Genomic DNA, 10,034 nt, shown 5'->3' on the forward strand with positions numbered 1-10,034 from the left:
TTTGAAGTGTCACAATGTCTCTGCACAGAAATGGACACAAGGTGGCGCCAGTAAAAAATATATACTATTTTTCTGAGTGTGAAACTGGTTTATCTATCTTTTTGTAAATTCCACTTCTCAGATCACACCTTCCACCTACTCTTTGGCAATTTACACACTGCCAGATTGCCTAGCAGCTAATGCAATGGAGGCAAATAGAGAAGTGTGATTGTGCCACCATCCCAACAATAATGCAGGAAATACTGCTGGCACTCTTCATGGATAAACGGATGGGTGGTCTTTCTCTCTGTGCTGGGTTTTGAATTCCTTTACACAAAGGGATCTTTGAAGATGTTAAGACAATTTACAGTGCTTTCAGAAAGTATTCACACCCCTTAACTTTTTCCAAATGTTGTGGGATTAAAATGGATTTAATTGTCATTTTTTGTCAATGATCTTCAAAAAATACTCTGTCAAAGTGGAATTATATATGTTTTTTCATTAAACAGGAAATAAATATTAGATAAGTATTCAACCCCCTGAGTCAATGTTAGAATCACCTTTGACAGCGATTACAGCTTTTAGTCTTTCTGGGTAAGTCTAAGCACATTGCACACTAGGTTTGTACAATATATATCCGTTCTTGAAAAACAAATCGTCAAGTTGGTTGTTGAGCATTGCTAGACAGCCATTTTCAAGTCTTGCGATAGATTTAAGCCAATTTAAGTTAAAACTATCTAGGCCACTCAGGAACATTCAATGTTGTCTTGGTAAGCAACTCCAGTGTGTATTTGGCCTTGTGTTTTAGGTTATTGACCTGCTGAAAGGTGAATTTGTCTCCCAGTGTCTGTTGGAAAGCAGGCTAAACCAGGTTCCCTCTCGGATTTTGCCTGTGCTTAGCGCTTTTACCTGACTTTTTATCCTAAAAAAAAATTCCCTAGTCCTTGCCAATGGCAAGCATACTGATAACGTGATGCAGCCACCACCATTCTTGAATATTTGAAGTGGTACTCTGTCATGTGTTGGCTTTGCCCCAAACATAATGCTTTGTAGTCAGGACAAAAAATGTATTTCTTTGCCACATTTTTTTTGTAGTATTACTATAGTCTTTATTGAAAACAGGATGTGTTTTGGAATATTTTTATTCTGTACAGGCTTCCTTTTCACTGTCATTTTATGTTTGGAATGACTACGATATTGTTGATCCATCCTCTGTTATTGCCCAGCACAGCCATTAAACTCTTAACTGTTTTAAAGTCCCCATTGGCCTCATGGTAAGGTCCCTGAGCACTTTCCTTCCTCTCCGGCAGCTGCGTTAGGAAGGACGCCTGTATCTTTGTAGTGACTGGGTGTACACCAAAGTGTACAATTTAACTGCACCATGCTCAAATGGATATTAAATGTGTTTTTTTTACCCATCGAACAATCAATAGCCTTCTTTGCAAACCATAGGAAAACCTCCCTTGTCTTTGTGGTTGAATCTGTGCTTGAAATTCACTGCTTGTACAATTATCTGTGTGTGGGGTACAGAGAGGGGTTAGTCATTTCAAGATTGTTAAACACTTGTGCACGTTGAGTCCATGCAACTTATGGGCATAGTTAAGCAAATGTTTACTTGTGAATTTATTTAGGCTTGCTGTAAAAGGTAGTGGAAAAAGTAGAGGGGTGTGAACACTTTCTCAAGGCACTGTAAATTCTGTAAGTAAAGATGGCATCTACTGCATTTTCCAATAGCAAAGCTCTTTTCTGTATGAAACAGGCAGTACTAGGTGAGATATATGGGCCAATATCCTACTGTGTTGTATTACGCAGCAGAGGGGAACCCTGCACTGTTAAAGGTGCCACATGGTCAATTGGACGCCTGCGGTGGCCGTGAAGCGTTTATGGTGATACGGCCTCTGCAGAAATCAAGGCATTCAAACTTCTTGCGCTTTGCCAAGCAACGCAGAGCTGTTGTGAAGTGAGTTTGGTTGACATTTGGTCCTGTATAAACGGTCATGTCAATGCGTAGTTATACGGGGCCCCCTCCCCATTGTTGCAACATTTGTGGTATGGAGCTCAATTTGCACTCTACGCCTCCAGAGGCTCTGTGATTGTGTCAGACCATCCATATGGTGCCTCCACCACATTTTCGTATTAAGCCTAAATTGGCTTTTAACTGGGAACGCAATGACGTCAGCACTTCTGGAAATGTGTGGGCATTTCATATTTTAACCTGTCAATAGAGAATGCAGTCAGTGTTATCGCTGCTCTTTAACCATAGATGTGTCCCCTGTCAATTCTACTGTAACGACCAACATAAATTGTGGTTATATGGTTTGTTAATTCATTTACTTTGATTAGTCTTATCAACATGCAGATTTTCCCCACTGTGTTACAGATCTTTTTGGGTTCTTCAGACACAAAGCAATGGGGATAAGAGGTTGCACTAAAAGAGCAAAGCCTAACTAACAACACCACTAAGCCATGCAAGACTCATAGATGACACTGTATTTCCCCACACATTATTCTTCAGTTCCAGGCTAGAGCAGATGCAGCCTGGGATCCCCAACACTGATTCATTCCCCCCCACTAGGTTGATATCCCGAGCGCGTTTCAGTGCCTGCTTCCCGGAGACCCACTGCTCTGTGGAGAAGGCCCATGTCATGCCAGTCCAGTAGAAGCCAAGAGCAAGGAAAGCGTGTGTCTGTCAGACTGCGTTACACCAGGGCGACAGTGACGGTCAGCCCCGGGGCCCTAGTCAGAGTCGTTGCTACCCTCACTCCATCCCTCCTCCAGGAGCTTCTACCATGATGTGTCATGAAAAGAACAGTTACCCTCTCTCTCTTGCTCCCCCCCCCCCCCCCTTGGCATGCTGAAGCGTTTGGGTCGCACCATGTGACCGGGTATGTCCCATTAAGTTACTAAGTAGGATTACACATCTTATTACATAATTAAGTGAATATCCTCCTAATACACCATATTATGTCATTAGGCTTTCAGTGTCATGATAAAGTAAAGCATTTCCCCCTGCCTAACCCCTTCCCCCATTCCATATAATTTAGTCCTATATTTTAGAACCTAAATACTAATAGGAATGTGTATATGACGTGTCATTGATGCATACTGTCAAATGGTAAGCTTTAAGTTAAGTAAACATACTATTCCTACTTTTCTATATTAGCTTGGGGCTGTTGGGAGAATCAGCATAGTGCTACTGTGCCAAACTGACATGCCTCTGAACTCGCTGCAAACCCTTTGAAGAAACAAGCTCCACTCGAACCGTGGCTGCAGTAGAACAGAGTGCAGGGGGAATCAGGGAGAGGTAGCTACACAGACTCCAGATGAGGGTTACAGACAGAACATTAGGACCCATCGGCTTTTTGTTATTGCCCCTCTCCGGCGCCTCCCTAGTGCTGCAACTGATGATAAGACCTACTTGCACTGGCTCCTGTCATAGACGGTCAACTCCAGGCCTTGGTGACTATTGTTATAGGCTGAGGATGGCATAATTGGGGGATTTTGTAAGGCTAAGGCTGATCTAGCTGTTTTTTTTGTGTTTCATGACTGCAATTCATTATTTATTCTGCGGTGTCTGGGAGAATGTATAGTATGTAAAGTGTAACCTTAAAGTGATGTAACATAAGTTCCCCTGTTTAGGTTTTATTGTCCAACTTTTCAGATAGGCTTCATGGCTCTGAATCGATCATCATTATTGGGTTGTGTGTTTCTTGTTTTTGTACTAACGTGTAATACTTTGCTCTTTATTTTACTGTTATTATATATACAGTGGGGAGAACAAGTATTTGATACACTGCCGATTTTGCAGGTTTTCCTACTTACAAAGCATGTAGAGGTCTGTAATTTTTATCATAGGTACACTTCAACTGTGAGAGACGGAATCTAAAACAAAATTCCAGAAAATCACATTGTATGATTTTTAAGTAATTCATTTGCATTTTATTGCATGACATAAGTATTTGATCACCTACCAACCAGTAAGAATTCCCGCTCTCACAGACCTGTTAGTTTTTCTTTAAGAAGCCCTCCTGTTCTCCACTCATCACCTGTATCAACTGCACCTGTTGAACTCGTTACCTGTATAAAAGACACCTGTCCACACACTCAATCAAACAGACTCCAACCTCTCCACAATGGCCAAGACCAGAGAGCTGTGTAAGGACATCAGGGATAAAATTGTAGACCTGCACAAGGCTGGGATGGGCTACAGGACAATAGGCAAGCAGCTTGGTGAGAAGGCAACAACTGTTGGCGCAATTATTAGAAAATAGAAGAAGTTCAAGATGATGGTCAATCACCCTCGGTCTGGGGCTCCATGCAAGATCTCACCTCGTGGGGCATCAATGATCATGAGGAAGGTGAGGGATCAGCCCAGAACTACACGGCAGGACCTGGTCAATGACCTGAAGAGAGCTGGGACCACAGTCTCAAAGAAAACCATTAGTAACACACTACGCCGTCATGGATTAAAATCCTGCAGCGCACACAAGGTCCCCCTGCTCAAGCAGGCGCATGTCCAGGCCCGTCTGAAGTTTGCCAATGACCATCTGGATGATCCAGAGGAGGAATGGGAGAAGGTCATGTGGTCTGATGATTCAAAAATAGAGCTTTTTGGTCTAAACTCCACTCGTCGTGTTTGGAGGAAGAAGAAGGATGAGTACAACCCCAAGAACACCATCCCAACCGTGAAGCATGGAGGTGGAAACATCATTCTTTGGGGATGCTTTTCTGCAAAGGGGACAGGACGACTGCACCGTATTGAGGGGAGGATGGATGGGGCCATGTATTGCGAGATCTTAGCCAACAACCTCCTTCCCTCAGTAAGAGCATTGATGATGGGTCGTGGCTGGGTCTTCCAGCATGACAACGACCCGAAACACACAGCCAGGGCAACTAAGGAGTGGCTCCGTAAGAAGTATCTCAAGGTCCTGGAGTGGCCTAGCCAGTCTCCAGACCTGAACCCAATAGAAAATCTTTGGAGGGAGCTGAAAGTCCGTATTGCCCAGCGACAGCCCCGAAACCTGAAGGATCTGGAGAAGGTCTGTATGGAGGAGTGGGCCAAAATCCCTGCTGCAGTGTGTGCAAACCTGGTCAAGAACTACAGGAAATGTATGATCTCTGTAATTGCAAACAAAGGATTCTGTACCAAATATTAAGTTCTGCTTTTCTGATGTATCAAATACTTATGTCATGCAATAAAATGCAAATTAATTACTTAAAAATCATACAATGTGATTTTCGGGATTTTTGTTTTAGATTCCGTCTCTCACAGTTGAAGTGTACCTATGATAAAAATTACAGACCTCTACATGCTTTGTAAGTAGGAAAATCGGCAAAATCGGCAGTGTATCAAATACTTGTTCTCCCCACTGTATATATATATAGCCTGATGCCTGGTCACTTTACCCTTCATGTACATATCTACTTCAAATACCTCATACCTTTGCATATTGATCTTGTCCTGGTAGTTCCTGTATATCATTCCATTCTTGTGTATGATATTTTATTCCTCTTGTGTTACTATTTCATTTGTATTATTATTTGTAAAATCTACTCTGCTGCATCATTGGGAAGGGCTCGTAAGCAAGAATTACACGGTTAAGTCTACACCAGTTCTATTCAGCACGTGACAAATAAAATTTGAGTAGATTTGATTAGATTTAAGAAATGTTATGTTTTGGTGTGTGATTATTTCATTCAACACATGATAAAGCCTCTCTTGCAGCAGCAAGACATTAATGTGTTGTAGTACCACCACGGTTTTAGACTAGAGAATCTGCTTGTTTAGATGCTTTGGGATGGATGATGGATCCTCTCCAAATGCATCTTATCCAAAATCCTCGTTCCATCTGCCAGCTAGCTCACAAATGGTCCACACAGCAGGATCATGGCACACAGCTGCACTGCCTCTACAGTTCTGTGTGTACAGTATGTGTTGCGTAGCATGCAGGGTAAGCTATTCTGTCCACTCCACTCTGCACCAAGCACAGCTCACTGCCCAAGCCCTGTCCTTTTCTTCTTCACCTTTCCCAATTGCCTTGCTAAGGCAGCCTCTGAGTAAGATTGATAATACTTATAACATACATTGTAGCTTGGTGTGATGTAATCAAGTCATTGTTTTAATAAGAGCAGTAGGTCTACATGATTGGATAGTAGTAATTTACTCAAACGAGTGCTTTGCGGGTAATTTATATAATGTTGCATTACAGACAGAAACAAAGATGGCAGACAGTAATTGTAATTACACGTGTATAGTCTTTTGTTGTGAGACGTGGCGTGACATGACCGTGCAGGTTCCCTGCAGGGATGTCTTTGAGCTGCCAGCCAAGCTTCAGCTGAACATAAATCAGGGAAAAGGTTTTCGCTGATGAGAATCAGCTCTACTGGCTGAAATTGTCTTGTTCATAGTGCTTTAATCCTCACCTCACCTTTAATCCTCACCTCACCTTTAATCCTCACCCAGTTAAACTAATGAGGGCAATGGAATATCCTTGTTGCATAATTGAACATTTGATATTCATCAATAACCAATTTTGAAAGATTGGGACTATAAGGTTCTATCTGCAAAAATATAATTCTGAGATAATTGGCTATAACGTTCCAAACCCTCATTGGTTTGAATGGTGTCAGCAACTTAAAAACACACTGGATAAAGAAATTAGCCCTAATTGAGGTCAGTATCATTGACATCAGGTTAGGTCAGTTAGGTCCTTATTAAAAGTGGTTGGATTAAATCTACTATGCAGCTTAAAAAGATGTGTTGTTTTTGAGGGGTTGCCCTTTAGGTTGTTTAATTGCGTTGTTTGAGGAGTCATCCTTTACGTTGTTTAATTACGTTGTTTGAGGAGTCGTCCTTTTAATTAAGTTGTTTAAGGAGTCTGTCTTAACGTTGTTTATTTACGTTGTTTGAGGAGTAGCCCTTTACGTTGTTTAATTACGTTGTTTAATTGCGTTGTTTGAGGAGTCGTCCTTTACATTGTTTAATTACGTTGTTTGAGGAGTCGTCCTTTACGTTGTTTAATTACGTTGTTTGAGGAGTCACCCTTTACGTTGTTTCATAGGCTTATCTTACCTGGTAAGTGAAATTGCAATTTGAAATAATTCAGTATGTCACAATATAATTAATTTCAATTTTGGCATATTAAACAATGCTTCTATAACATTTTATTCTCTGTCCTTAGATGTGGAATTTTGCTGCATTGGTGTTAGTGGTGGCAGGGTCTGCTCTGATCAGTCAACCTGCTGTATGACCAATGGAGGATACGCCTGCTGTCCCTTCCCTGAATGGGTACGAAACTAATTTGACACCACTAGTGTAAATGTAGTTCTTCAATGGTGAAACAAACTTTTCGGTCAAAACGAAGAACCTCATCAGAGCTCACTGAGAGGTATTAGAGATTCATTACATATGAATTACAAGGTATTCACAGATCACCTCATAACTTTTATTTTCACTATGTTTGTAAGTAGTGTTGCTCTAACATAACCCACTGTTGCCTGTCCGGATACAGCTGCAACACCACGGAACAGATGTGTACGAAATATTACCAACCATAGAGCAGTGTGCCCATGCAGAACAAGGTGGCTGCAGAGGAACCACGCTCTCCTGTCTTTCCCCCACTTGAGTCTGATATCATCCCAGAGCAATGCTGCAGCAATTCTGCAACAGTGGAGAGCTCTGTCTCTATGGTGCACTGTGATTGCTCAAATATCTGCCCTGCTGCCGTCACCCCGAGGGCGGGTGGAGCTACTGTCTATTTTCCCCTGTGAGTAGTCTTTCTGCTTGTATGTTGGCTTCATGGTCTAGTTCAGGGGTCTCAAACTAATTTTGCCTTCGGGCCACATTTGATCTTCTTCCCCAAAGTCCAGAGGACAGCATTTGGCCCACAGGGCCCAGATTCACAAAACCTTCTTAAAACTTCTTATGGCTCGGATCCCGTTAACGGGATCGATATGACAACAGCCAGTGAAAGTGCAGGGCGCCAAATTCAAAACAACAGAAATCTCATAATTAAAATTCCTCAGACATACAAGTATTTTACACCATTTTAAAGATAAAATTGTGGTTAATCCCACCACCGTGTCCGATTTTAAAAAGGCTTTACGACGAAAGCACACCATCTGATTATGTTAGGTCAGCAAATATTCACAGAAAAACACAGCCATTTTTCCAGCCAAAGAGAGGAGTCACAAAAAGCAGAAATAGAGATAAAATGTATCACTAACCTTTGATGATCTTCATCAGATGACACTCATAGGACTTCATGTTACGCAATACATGTATGTTTTGTTCGATAAAGTTCATATTTATATCCAAAAATCTCAGTTTACATTGGCGTGTTATGTTCAGTAATGTTTTGCCTCCAAAACATCCGGTGATTTTGCAGAGAGCCACATCAATTTACAGAAATACTCATAATAAACATTGATAAAAGATACAAGTATTACACATGGAACTTTAGATAAACCTCTCCTTAATGCAAACGCTGTGTCAGATTTCAAAAAAACTTTACGGAAAAAGCACACCATGCTATAATCTGAGTACAGCGCTCAGAGCCCAAACAAGCCATGAAGATATCCGCCATGTTGTGGAGTCAACAGATGTCAGAAAAGCATTATAAATATTCACTTACCTTTGATGATCTTCATCAGAGTGCACTCCCAGGAATCCCAGTTCCACAATAAATGTTTGATTTGTTCCTTAAGAAGAAATGTATTCTTAACTGACATTTTATTTGGGGGGGGGGGGGGCATGGCTACTTAGGATTCAGTCGCATGTTGTTTGTTCGTTGGCATTTATGTTATTAAAGGTGGTAGCACGTTGAAAAGAACCTACGGATAAAAGTATTTTATAACTTAGATATAACCAAGGTCATTACATGGTTTTTGCGTAAGTCGGTTTTGCGTGTTTTGTGAATCTGGGCAGGTAATTTGAGACCCCTGGTCTACTGTAACTTTACATCTTGGATAACAGGATAAATATATATTGTACACATATATTGTCGATATTCAGTTTTGTTATTAGGCTACTATGTAATTAATGCTTGCTACGTTCTACTTACATTAGTAACTACACAGTAAAGTTAGGCATATTTCTATAAACAGCATTGTTAAACATTTCTACTTAAAATGTTTAACATCAAAACATGAACTTGTATATTGCTGTTTCCTAGAGCGTGTGCTGTCTGGATGGTGTCCACTGCTTTCCTTATGGTTATAAGTGTGACCGCATACACACTAAGTGTCTGAAGACCGACGGCCTGAGGTACCCCTTTATTCCGAGGCAGGCCCACTTCCTTCCTATGATCAAACTCACCAAGATATCCAAGCCGGATAACAAGGTCAACGACCAGGTGCCACAATATGTGCCAGACGTAACTCATATAGTGTGTGAGCAGCTAGCACTGTTCACTTTCTATCAATACATGACATTTTGTCCACAGTTTATCATCAGTCATGACATTACATTCTCAGACAAAGGCACGCTGGATGTCAGCTTTATACCATTAATTGAATTGAGACATTGTTCCTGCTCACTGGTATTGTGTGGCTTTGGTGTTACTACCCTGAGAGTAAGATATTGAAGTTGCGGTTTTCTCTTCTTTTAGCAGGTCCCATGGACACCACTTGGTTGCCGTTGACATTACCCAACATGGCTGGGTCATTCACTGCCACAGGAAATCAACTGACCTCCGGCTACAATAACCCGTTATGGCAAGGGAAACACTGGCAAATACTGTTGTCTACAGCCATCTAAGCCAAACTCACAAGATTTTCTTTTGAATTACATTTTGCCTAACTACTGGGATTGGGATTGTACACTTTTTGTGAATGCATTATATGTACACGAATGGGGAATCATGACCCACTCATTGTTGATTTCATAAAACAGACAGGTCAATAAAATAAATGATAATTATTGTATCTACTGGCTACATTCATTAAGGATGTGGGTTGGGGTTGTAGGGTAACATGGTATCAACATCTTGTACTGGTTTTTCTACCCCTGCTAACTAGCAAGTACTTCTACCACCAATTTAAAATGTTTTATGCAA

General features: G+C 41.2%; 1 long non-coding RNA gene across 1 annotated transcript; it reads left to right on the top strand.

Moving 5' to 3' along the window:
- The first annotated feature begins 5,763 nt into the window (after window positions 1-5,763).
- On the top strand, window positions 5,764-9,903 carry LOC139556109 (uncharacterized). Its single transcript, XR_011671066.1, has 2 exons — window positions 5,764-7,745; window positions 9,153-9,903. It is a non-coding gene; the product is annotated as an uncharacterized lncRNA (long non-coding RNA).
- Window positions 9,904-10,034: the final 131 nt, after the last annotated feature.

Source organism: Salvelinus alpinus, chromosome 27 (genome assembly GCF_045679555.1).
Source record: "Salvelinus alpinus chromosome 27, SLU_Salpinus.1, whole genome shotgun sequence".
NCBI classification, from domain to species: domain Eukaryota; kingdom Metazoa; phylum Chordata; class Actinopteri; order Salmoniformes; family Salmonidae; genus Salvelinus; species Salvelinus alpinus.